Consider the following 12,821-nt stretch of genomic DNA (forward strand, 5'->3'; position numbering starts at 1 on the left):
GGACCCCCCTCCTCCCCAGCCGCCGGCGCCACTTGGAAGGAGGAGCTAAGTTTCACCTCGGAGCCCCTCCCCCCAGTCCCTCCTCTCCCCCGCGTGGATCAGCTTAACCTGGAGAGACACTTGTGCAGCCTCCTCCCGGGCCCAGCTTCCCATTGCTTTCCACCTATGGTGGAAAAGAAGGTAGAACACGGGTGGCTTATTCCAGGCACGAGGAAGCGGGGCAGGGGTCGTCCAGGTCACCGAGCAGCTCTACACCTCAACTTCAGCAGGGCTATCGGGCTTGAGCCCCGGCTAGGGCTGCACCCCGCTACCCCGGTCCCACAACCCTACCCCCACCCCAGGGGTCCGGTGGTTGAGGGAAGAGCTGGACTGCAAGCCCCGAGCTTCTACCAAATCAGTTCCCCAAAGGGCTGAGAAAGCAGGAGTGGAGCACCGACGTCTGGGCACCGGGCGTGGGACAGGGGACAAGGGCAGCACCTCCCAACGCGGACCAGCCCACCTACCCAGCCCGGGCGTGGGGAGAGGGATAGGCGCCGGGAGCCTGGATCCCGGCGGCTCCCGGACTAGAGCGGGACCGGGCGTGTAGCGGCGGCGGCAGCCGGAGAGACAGGGGCGGGGCCGGATCCCAGAAGGGGCTCCGGGCCGGGGGGGCGGGGCCGGGGGCTGAATCGGGGTTTGGGGAGCCCGGCCGCAGAAAGCCCCTCACCTCTCTCGGGGCCGGCGCTCCCGTTCCTTCTCCCGTCAGTGTGGCTGCGCCTCCAGCCCCGGCTCAGCGCCTGGGCCTGTCGCCCAGGACCCAAACAAAACGGGAGCGCCGCGGCGCCGGGACCCCGCTCTGCCAGGAAACAACAAGCCATCCGCCTATTGGCCGCGGGCGCAGCTGCCCACCCACCCAGCAACACTCATTGCCATTGGTCGGGGCGTGAGGGTCTTTTTCTCCCCTCGCGGTCGGCGGGGTCTGGTTCCCCGGCTAAGTAACGTCTTGGGGTTCGCAGCCACCCAGCTCCCGAGAGAATTCCACTCGCATCCGCTACCCCGGGGACGGTTAACAGTCATTTGGGCTGGACTGCAAAGAGGCAGGAGCACGGAGCTACTGAATGGAAAAATAACCGCTTGTCTATAACGACCACGATAAAAAGAATAAGATCAAAACTAGTTATAGGCCTCTGAAATCGGCTTTGAATTATTGGATAAGGATATGTGTTACCCAAGTCTATGCCAAAAAAAAACAAAAACAAAAACAAACAACTGGAGGATGCGGGCATCGATCCCGCTACCTCTCGCATGCTAAGCGAGCGCTCTACCATTTGAGCTAATCCCCCACCTTCCCTGTTGCTTGTTCCCTTTTCCTTAGGGTAGAGAATTTAGCCAGTCTGCTATTTGTCTTTTCCCTTTGGCTATTCAAAGAGAAGTATCAAAGCTCAAAAGCTAGGAATGGGGGGTTTTGGGGGTGGGGGACAAAACCACAACATTCTACCAGATGAATTAACCGAAACATACGCTAAGAGTAGGGCTCCACCCATCATTGATACAAACAATTTTACAAAGCCTGCCGAAATAGGCCTTCGGGCATGCACACACCTGATAATGTAGCGCTGGATCCTGTGACACACCTCTTGTCCTACGCCCTCGGAATTCAATGCAATCATGTCATTTTGGGAGAAAAGACATGGGACGTGCGTGCTTACACATACATAATCTTAACCCATTAAACTGAATTAAGTTAATTACATTTCAAGCGGCTAAAACAAGAAAAATATTTCGGAAGTCCTTCGAGCCGGAATCGAACCAGCGACCTAAGGATAACCAGAGTAATTCCACTACAGTCCTCCGCTCTACCAACTGAGCTATCGAAGGCCTCGCTACCTTATCCTTTCTCCAGATTCCTCTTAACTTTACATGGGAGGTGTGCTCCTCTGCTTTTATATCAGATGTAGTTTTGCTAGCTTCTGGTCTCGTAGGCTTAAGCCTGCGTTCTCGGAGAAAAACCCAGTTTTCACTAGCCCCAGCAAGCAGCCTTCGAGGAGGAATTTTCCCCACCTTCGGTTGAATTGCACATGCCTCCCTGTCCTCCTCTCCCCCTGCCCCTTTAAAAATATAATTTAAGTGCGGCTCAGTCTAAAGCCACGTGCATACAAGTGCGTTATTAGTAATACCGAGCAACGCTTTACCCACTGATTCGCGTCCCTTAGGACCATCCGTCTGGGTCAGGCAGGAGGTGGCCAGCGGTGGAAGGAGCGTGTCCCCTCCAGGGCCCAGGGCTGCTTCGATCCCCGGCGAGCAAGCCGCCACACTTGCTCCCAGCACGCTGAAGGAGACCAGAGGACGGGAGACTCCGGGGAGGCCCAGAATGAGAAGGCAGGCGTGGATGGGTTGTGATCTAGAGGACCCACCGGTGGGAGCGTCTGCATCCGTGAAGTCACGGACGCCCTGAAGTATTGCTTGCAATTTACCCAGCTAAGTCTGGGAAGGGGAGTGGAGGGATTGTTTATTTGTTTTCCCGCCGAGGGAGAATCCTACCCCTTAAATCTTTTCTTTTCCCTTTATGGAACATAAAATCCTTAGAATAGGAAAATGCAACAAAAAACCTACATTTGCCTCTTCCACCCATTACTCCCAGCTCTGATCCTGGGTCAAACTATTAAAGAAGTCAAGCCCGAGGCTTCTCATCTTCAGACTAAACTTTATCTCCTTTAATTGATCCTCATACAGTGCAGACTTGAGGCCCTTCAACATTCTGGTTGCAATCTTCTGGACCGTCTACAATTTATCAAATATCCTTTCTGAGATGCAGTGCCCGGAACTGACCATAATCCTCTAGATTGTAGTCTGGCCATGGCCATCGTTTCCTTTTTTTCCTTGGAGGACTTTCAATTCAGCATTAGCCTTTTTTTTTTTTTTTTTTTTTTTTTTTTTTAGCTTCTTTCCCTAACAGTTGTTATTCATACCTTTTTAATGCTTTAATCTGGAAAATTCGTTGATATTTTCTGTTGGAAATATACAGAACCAAACGATGAATGTAGAAATTTAGAGAACTTTCTTTTTCCCAGCTTTCTCTGTAAGTGTACAATATAACTTTCACTTTTTAAATATTCTTTTTTAAAAATATCTTCCCAATTACTGATAATAACAATTCTCAATATAAGTTTGACAAAATTATAAGATCTAAATTGTCTCCCTCCCTTCTCTCCCTCCTCTTGGAGATGGAAAGCAATTTGATCTGGTTTATATATGCATTAGCACGCAAAACATACTTCCATATTGGTCATCGTTGTAAGAGAATACTCATAAAACCCAAACCCAAAATAAAACCATAAATAAACTGATGTGGAAAATGGTATGCTTTGATCTGCATCCAACTCTTATAGTTTTTTCTCTGGAGGTGGATAGCATTCTTTGTCATAAGTCTTTCAGAATTATTTTCATGGTTGTATTGCTGAGAGTGGCTTAGTCTCTCATAGTTATGGATTAAGGGCAATTATTGTTGAGTTGTATTTTATCCTTCTTTGAGGTTTCCTTGGCAAAGATACAGGAGTGATTTGCCATTTCCTTCTACAGATCATTTTCCAGATGAGGAAACTGAGGCCAACAGGGTTAAGTGCCTTGCCCTGGGTCACATAGTTAATAAGTGTCTGAGGCAGGATTTGAACTCAGGAAGTTGACTCCAAGCCAAGCTCTTGATTCTTTCTGCTCCACCTAGCTGTCCATGAAAGGACAACTGAAAATTCTAATTCTTATTTAAATTGTTACCTCTCCCACTTTTCTAAAGTGATGGACACCCCAGCCCAATCCTTTGAGAAAGGATGAAGATATTGATCAAAGGAAGAATTTCACTTTGACTCTTGTGGGGGAGGGGAGCAGTCCTAGAAGTACTGTTTTGGTGATTTTGTTACTCAGTCACTAATGTTAAGCCAAAATTACTAGATTTTTCTTCAAGATTCTCATGAATGCTGGGGGCAGATAATCATGTCAGAGGGCATGGGGGGAACTATGCCAATTTGGACATCTCTCTCTAAGCCAGAAATGGCTTGGATACTAATGTTAAATAAAATTGTTTCTGGCAGACTCAGGCTTAAAAATACAAAGTATGCTATTAATATCAATATTTTCTCTTTAGTACTAAGAACCTTTTGAAATTTGCTCTCCCAATCTTAAGTACATTCCAGACAATGTCCATGTGAAAACCGATACCTTCCCATTTCCCTACTCTGTCCTTTAAAAAGCATTTTAAAAGTTGCCTAGTCTGAGGCCTTTAGACTAATCTGAAAGAAAATCTTATTTATCTTTAACCATCAGTTCCAAAAAGATATTCTGTTCTCTCTCTCTCTCTCTCCCCCTTCCCCCCTCTCTCCCTCTTTTTCCCTTCCTCCTCTCTCTCTCCCCTCCCTATCTCTCTCTCCCTCCCTCTCACACCTCTACCTCGGTCTCTGTCTCGGTCTCTCTTTCTCTCATATCAACCTAGGAGAACTCCTCCCTTGAAATAATTCAGGTAGTAATTGGATAAGGACATTTGAAAGGATCCTTTGGTTGATTCCCTTTCCCCCTGTTTGGGTAATAATACACCCAAGAATAGTAGCCTTTTTCTCCATGACTTGAATAGAATAGTCATGGATGAATTGAATAGTTATAGAAAAACAATTTTCCAAGATTAAGTTCCTATTGTTCTGGATTAATGAAGCACTTATTAACATTTACCTTAAGCTGGCTTGTAGAATTATGTTTTATTGTAAAAATTCTTCATTTAAGAATCTTATAAATGTTATATATGTTATAATAATAAATTGTTATAAGAATATTACAAATGTTTGGGTGGGAGAGATGTATCCAAGGGCATTGAGGGGACTGTCATTTTATCTGTTTCTCTCTTCAAGCTGAACAAAGCTTGAATGAAAACTGATAGATTTATTAAAATTATGTATTTTTTATTTTTATTGTCATGCAAAACCCACTTCCATATTGGTCTTTGTTGTAAGAGCACACTCATACCTAACCAAAACCCCCAAATAAAACCATAAATACACTGACGTGAAAGACAACCCCAGGAGTTCTTTCTCTGGAGGTGGAGAGCATTCCCCATCATAAGTCTTTCAGGATTGTCCCAGATCACTGCACTGCTTGTAGAGTCCAGCTTATACATAAGATTCTTGCGTAGGTCAGAATCATCTGTGGAGGGAAGTTGGACACTGGAAAACAAAGGGTTAAGCTTATCTAGAAAGAATGAGACATAGAAAAATCAGAGAAATAAGAAACCCACAGACAAGATGTAGGCCTGGTGTCAGGTGTCAGCCTGTCAGCTTCTCAGATGGTCAGAGAGAGATTGTGACTGATCTGAGCTGTCTTTATTAAGGAAAGAAGCAAAGGGGTTGCAGGTTGTCCATCAAATAGTCAGTACATCAGCCTTGTTAACATGTTAATGACAAAACCAAAAGAGCGGATGATAACGCAATAGATCTTCGCCAGGTATCAAAGCACCTTTAGAACTTGTCTGCCAGCCTTCTGGATTTCTAAGATTGATTTCTAAGTTACACAAAATTTAATACCCAACCAATTTAAGGATTCAGAAATCAATCATGTGAAACGTTAAAAAATATATCCATACGTCTGGTCCATGAGCACTTTGCTCATTAGAGTCAGCTTTTGAATACATCTTTAATACCTTCATGATTCATTATAACTGAAACCCTACACTGCTGAGTAGCCAAGTTTTCACAGATAATCAGTGTCCAATATTGCTATTATTGTGTACGATGTTCTCCTGGTTCTGCTTATTTCACTCTGCACCAGTTCATGGAGGTCTTTCCAGCTTTTTCTGAAATCATCGTGTTCATCATTCCTTACAGCTCAGTAGTATTTCATCACCAACACGCACCACGGTTTGTTCAGCCATTCCCCAACTGATGAATATTCCCTCAATTTCCAATTCTTTGCCACCACAAAAAGAACAGTTAGAAATATTTTAGTACAAGTAGGTCTTTGTCTCTTCAAAAATTATTGCAGCATGTTTTGTGAGATAATACATGTATAACCCAGACTGAATTGCTTGCCAGCTCCTGGAGAGGAGAGGGATGAAGGAAGGGAGACTTCAGAAAACTGATGTGGAAAATTGTTATTGAAATATTTTAAAATGAAATAAAATTTCTAGCATGCTAGTACATTATTAATCTTTTGCTTCAACATCTCGCCTTTTTTCCCCTCAGAGAAAAGGGCAGCTAGGTGGCACAGTGGAGAAAGTGCCAGGCCTGGAGTCATCATTCATTTTGACTAGTCTTGGGAGGTTCTCTGTTGTTCTTGTGCACTCAAGGAAAACAATGGACCTTTCCATTGTGAACAGGTTGACAAACAGCTACTTTTGTTCTCTAACCCTGATTGGATCATCTCCCACCAGATGGCATTTTTGGATCCACATTCTTATTCCTTTGAGTACAAACAACAATATCCCTTTCAGAAGTCCCAATTCCCTCTACAGAAATCCTCAGGCTTGTTTCTTAGCTCCAAATGTTTTTCCCTTCATTTTCTAGGTGACTTTCTTCCACCCTACAACCCAGTCTGGGCTTGAGTCAGGGTTTCCCTGTGATGTGTCAGAACCTCCATCTACTTTCTCTTCATTCTGAAGGCAAGACTTTCTTCTGGTCTTCTAATGTATCCTTGAAAACTTGGCGTGTGGAGAGGCATTCTTTAAACCTCCTCCTCTCTTCTGGGAGGGAGACTAATCCGGACTCTCACTATATTCTTATCTTGACTTTTTCCCCTCTTCCTCTTCTCAGCCCTTTCCCTCAATCTTTACTTTTTTAGCCTCCATCATTCTCAAGTTTTGATTTTTCCCCAAGTTCTCCCAGATTTCTCCTCAGGTTCAGCATCTGGCCTTCTTCACAAGCCCCAAGCCCTCCAAATTCCCCACCCAATTCCCTCCTTCATTTCAGGTTTCTCTGAGTTATTCCATACTACTGTCCCCTTTGGAAGATGGAAGAAGTCCTATGATACTTATTTTTGTATGAGTATAGTATGAGCTTTGTATTTGTTTATGCCTTTCTCTCCCTTTTGATTATAAGTCTCAAGGGTGCAGAATGAATCTTATTTACCCATATGTCTCTCTTATAATTTGGCTCAGTGCCTCAATCCATAGTGGTTTTTCCTTTCTGGTAAAGGGCACAAATGAAACTGGCAGAAAGAACTTACAAGAACATTGCCAAAAATTATTGAGTTTTGGGCAAGAAAAAGAATACGGGGGCATGAGTGATGTTTTTATTGTCACTTCACACTGCAGGCAAGGCATACAAAAAGGTAATAGCTTGTTTTGAAGATGAACAACTGGTTTAAAAGATAGAATCTGAGAAAGGGACTTGTACTTCTCAATCATAATTTAAAACATAGGAATGATAGGTTCCTGGTCAGGAATGAAGTGACCTTAACAAAGGCTGGTAAGAATGCATCTTTTGCTCCTCTCAGTGAATGCTACAATTTTTTTTGTTTCATTTTATTGACTTTTGTTTTATTATTGTTTCATTTTATTGACTTTTGTAAAGTATCACTTTGGTAGTTTAACTGGTAATAGCATTAAAACTGTAAATTAACTTTGGGCTTATCGCCATTTTTATAATCTTGGCAAAACTCAGGAGCACTGAATATTGTTCCAGGTATTTAAGTTGTTCTTCATTTCTTTAAGGAACGTTTTGTAGTTGTGTATTTGTAGTTTGAATACATGCTTCTAGTATATTGTATGCTTCAGTAAATTAAGCCCCAAATATTGCATGCATTTTGAAGTTATTTTGGATGAGATTTCCCTGTCAATTATTCCCACTTGGATTTTGTTATCATTTTGCAGAAATGCTGTTGATGTTTATGGATTAAATTTGTGGACTGCAGTTTTGCTAATGCTATTAATTGCCCCAATTAATATATCTATTCTGATTCCCCAGAATTTTCTAAGCAAGCCATTATTTTACCAACAAACAGGGATAGTTTTATCTTTTCTTTGACTATCTTTATGCCTTTAATTTCTATCTCTTGCCTTATAACTAGCATTTCTAGAACTACATCAAATAATAGCATAAAGAGTGTGAATCCTTGCTTTACCCCTATATTTATTGGGAAGGCTAGTGCGTCCTTATTGCATATATTGCTTGCTTTTGGCTGTATGTAGATAGCTAATTTTGATAATATTAAAAACGATCCCTTCATGCTTGCATTTTGTAGGATCTTTAGCATACATGAGTTAAGGTACTTTGTGGTTTTTTTTACGTGTTTTTTAAAAATTCGATTAATTGTGCTGATTGTTTCTTGGATGTTGCATCCCAGGTACAAATCCAATTTGGTCACAAGGGATGGGTTTTTTTTGGATAAATTGCTACAGTCTGTTTGGTAGGGTTTTATTTTGAATTTATATTCATTAAGAACATAAATTTACAAAACTATCAATAAGCATATGAAAAAGTGTTCTAAATCTCTTATAATTAGATAAATGCAAATCAAAACAACTCTGAGGTATCACCTCACACCTAGCAGGTTGGCTAAAATGACAGCAAAGTGGTGAACATTGGAGGGGATGTGGCAAAATTGGGACATTAATGCATTGCTGTTGGAGTTGTGAATTTGATCCAACCATTCTGGATGGCAATTTGGAACTATGCCCAAAGGGCTTTAAAAGACTGTCTGCCTTTTGATCTACCCATACCACTGCTGGGTTTGTATCCCAAAGAGATAATAAGGAAAAAGAATTGTATAAAAATATTTATAGCTGCACTCTTTGTGGTGGCAAAAAAATGGAAAATGAGGGTATGCCCTTCAATTGGGGAATGGCTGAACAAATTGTGGTATCTGTTGGTGATGGAATACTATTGTGCTCAAAGGAATAATGAACTGGAGGAATTCCATGTGAACTGGAACAAACTCCTGGAACTGATGCAGCCTGAAAGGAACAGAACAAGGAGAACATTGTACACAGAGACTGATACACTGTGGCACAATGAAATGTAATGGACTCCTCTACTAGCAGCAATGTAAAGTACTGCCTTTTATAATCATCTGATTTGCCGGCTACACTGTGGCACAATCTAATATAATGGACTTCTCTACTAGCAGCAATGCAAGGATCCAGGACAACTATGAGGGACTTAGGAGAAAGAACACTATCCACATCCAGAGAAAGAACTGTGGGAGCAGAAACACAGAAGAAAAACAACTGCTTGATCACATGGGTCAATGGGGATATATGATTGGGGATGTAGACTCTAAGTTATCACCCTAGTGCAAATGTTAATAATATGGAAATATGTCTTGATCAACACATGTAAAATTGGAATTGAGCCTTGGCTATGGAAGGGGGGTGGGAGAAGGAGAGAGAAAGAACACGAATCATGTAACAATGGAAAATATTCTAAATTAATTAGGTAAAAATCTCAAAATAAATAAAGTCTAACTTCTAACCTCATATATAAAAAAGAACATACATTTATAGTTCTTTGCCTTTATTCTCTCCTGGTTTAACTACATTTTAGATCTAAATTGTCTCATAAAAGGAATATGATAGAGATCTCAATTTTTGAGAATTTTATCTTATTGGCATGAATTGCTCTTTAAAAGTAAATCTAACAGGACAATGAGGTTTTTTCCTTTGGTGGTTCCTCTAGAGGGGGACCCAGGTGAGGCAGTGGATAAAGTGCTAGACCTGGAGTCAAGAAAAGACTCTGAGTTCAAATCTGCCCTCAGACACTTAACTAGCTGTGTGACTGGGCAAAGTTGCTTAACATTGTTTGCTTCAGTTTCCTTACTTGTAAAATGAACTGGGGAAGGAGAACCAAATAGAATCATGAAGAGTTGGACATATATAACAACAGGTTACTTTTAAAGCTAGCTCTCCTTTTTCTGAAGATCTCCATTTGGCCTTCTATTAGTTTGAATATTTTATATTTTTGAAGGTAGTTCTATGTCTTTTGTGTTCTTAGTTTTGTTAGCATATACTTGTGCACAGTTGGTACTTCTATTTCTAAATAAAGTCCTTCTAATTATTTCTAGTTTGTTGTATTTTAATCTTTGTTTATTTGCCTTTTGGTGAGCTCCCTTCTTTTTAATCAGATTGGCTAAAAGTTTATTAAGTTTGACAATCAACTAGCAAAAGAACCAGCTTTTAGTTTGAACATTTCTATATTCTTTCTTGTGTAAGATTTAAATTTAGTGGTTGGACTTAAATTATGTGAAATAATGTGGTTGGCTGGAGTTATTATATCTCAAGTCAGAAGTTTATTTAGAAAAATAGAGTGGAAAACAATAAGGTAGAGAAATGTGAGAGAGGTTAGAAAAAATATCTATACTAGTCCTCAGCCAGGAGGGCCAGTAGTGAGTAACTACCGGCCTCCTCCAAGATGGAAACTAGTCTCTTAGGAAACTAGGAAAGGAGTCAGCCCTTTTCACTCACCCAACTAGGTAGTCCAGAAGTCAGAATCCAAGGTTGATGCCATGATCCAAGCCCCAGCCTAAGCCACAGTCTCCAGTGAAGTTCCCTCAAAGACTATCTCCAGGAGACACTCTTCACTAGAGTCACCTTCACCAGACTGACTGCTCAGGGATTTTCATGGCTTTTATGGTGGTTTCCTGTCCCTGCCCCTTTTCGTGGGAGCCAATCAGTTTCCAAATTGTCCGAGTTGTCACCTTTGGATTCAAGCCTTTCTGAGTGTGTAAACTCTTGAGTTTCTGGATGTTTCAGTTTGGGGAAAAAGATGGGACTCTCCAAGTATCTTGCTGTTTTTTCACATAGCATCAAGTAAGGTGTGAACTCACTAAGTGGTTTGTGAGCTCTTCTACCTAGTTCAAGCTTGTGTTGATTCAGTCAAAAGGTAGACAAAAGAGAGCTAATCTTGTCCTCACAATCTAGTGAGGTACTAAGTAGGGGTACTTAAATTATTGTCAAAGTATTAATTTCAACTAGGCAAAGAGAACAAAGGATTCCTTTTTCACACTTGTTCCATTTTATTTCTCCTCCAATTTTCAACATGTCCTGTTTTGTGCTTATTTTAGTTACTTGTTGGTTTCTAATTTTTTTTAAACCCTTACCTTCTGTCTTAGATTATTGGTTCAAAGGCAGAAGAGTGGTAAAGGCTAGGCAATGGGGGTTAAGTGATTTACCCAGGGTCACACAGCTAGAAAGTGTCTGAGGCCATATTTGAACCCAGGACCTCCCGTCTCTGGGCCTGGCTATCAATCCACTGAGCCATCCAGCTGCCTCCTAGTTCCTAATTTTTAAAAGCTTAATTATTTCATAAATCTGTCCCTTTTGGGTATACTACATATTTTGAGGATTGATCTAGCTGCGTCTCAGAAATTTTAGTATATGGCTTCATCGTTTCCTTTCACATAATTGTTTCTTTAGCCCTCTGGTTTAGAATCTAGAATTTCATGATTAAATCTTCGAGTTTGTTTCTTTTGTTTGAGCTCCCTGAACAGATGATTACTTTTTTTGGTATTATGATCTTTAAAGGATGTTTACTATTTTTGCTCTTTTACATTTATTTACAATATATCTATAACCTAATATATGCTCAGTTTTTGTAAAAAAAGCAAAATGACAAATGTTAGAGGGGCTGTGGGAAAACAGGTACCTTAATGCACCGTTGATGGAGCTTTGAATTTGTTTACCAGTCTGGAAAGCATTTCAAAGGTTTGGAACTATGACTAAAAACTATTAAACTGTGTGTACTTTTTGACTCAATGATATCACTACTGGGTCTATACCCCAAGGAGATCAGGGAAAAAGGATCAAAAACTGAGGGCATGCTCATCACTTGGGGAATGATTAAACAAAACAAGCTATGGCAAATGGAATATCATTGTGCTGTAAGAACTAAGGGGATGATTTAAACAAAACAAAACAAAACAAAACCTGACTTGTATGAACTAATGCAAAGTAAAGTGAGCAGAACCAAATATACAGTAACAATTTTGTAAAGTTAAACAGCTAAAGATTTAGGAATTGTGACCAACACAATGACCAACCACCAATCCAAGGAGACTGATTCATGATGAGATATACTATCCACCTCCTCCAGGTAGAGGGCTGCCAGATGTGAGAGTGCAGGCTGAAGCCCATTTTCTTTTTTTTGGACATGGCCAATGTGGGGTTTTGCTTGACTGTCCATATTTGTAATGGATTTTGATTTGCTTGCCTTCTCAATGCATGGGGGAGGGGGATATGGAAGAGAGAGAAAATTCAGAACTGAAAATAAAATTGAATTTAAAAAATGAAAAGGAAAAAAATATAAAAAAAGAACATAACTCTCCTTCCATGAGAAGGTTCTTCCATTGGACCTCCTTTCATTTCACTAGTGATTTTTCTTTTCCAGTTCCAATGTCTTCCCCTTTGCTACCTCATTCATTCCAGAAAATGATTTTATTGAAAAAACATGTTCACCAAGAACCAAGGCCAAACAAATACACTCTTCTAGTTCTTAGTTTTATGGTTTCTTCCTGCTGTACAGCACTCAAATTCACTTAAGATGTCTTTGCCATCATTTTAATTTTTTATTCTTTCTGTACTCTTGAAGAGAGGTCTTTGGTTGGTTTTCTCCTCCCCTGGCAAATCTTATAGTGTTAGAAATATAAGCAGCCTCTCAAAACATTTCCCACTGAATCTATAAGTCCCTCTGGGCTGTTTTTTGTCTGTACTTTTGGCAATGCAGAAACCATGGACAAAAGTGATGTTTATTCTATAGGACATCTCAAATAGCATTCATTTTCTTTACATTCCTATGTCTGAAGTCTCAGAGCAAGCAAACATTACCCTAATAGTTTACCAGGAAATCATGAGAGGAATTTTCTTTTTTGCTGTTATT

The 12,821-nt window shown here is 40.9% G+C and overlaps 2 non-coding genes across 2 annotated transcripts; both read right to left on the minus strand.

Moving 5' to 3' along the window:
• Positions 1 to 1,249: 1,249 nt before the first annotated feature.
• TRNAA-AGC lies at positions 1,250 to 1,322 on the minus strand. Its single transcript has one exon. It is a non-coding gene; the product is annotated as a tRNA-Ala (tRNA).
• A 446-nt stretch (positions 1,323 to 1,768) lies between these two features.
• TRNAY-GUA lies at positions 1,769 to 1,857 on the minus strand. Its single transcript is given in 2 exon segments — positions 1,769 to 1,804; positions 1,821 to 1,857. It is a non-coding gene; the product is annotated as a tRNA-Tyr (tRNA).
• Positions 1,858 to 12,821: the final 10,964 nt, after the last annotated feature.

This window comes from Gracilinanus agilis, chromosome 2, assembly GCF_016433145.1.
Source record: "Gracilinanus agilis isolate LMUSP501 chromosome 2, AgileGrace, whole genome shotgun sequence".
Taxonomy (NCBI): domain Eukaryota; kingdom Metazoa; phylum Chordata; class Mammalia; order Didelphimorphia; family Didelphidae; genus Gracilinanus; species Gracilinanus agilis.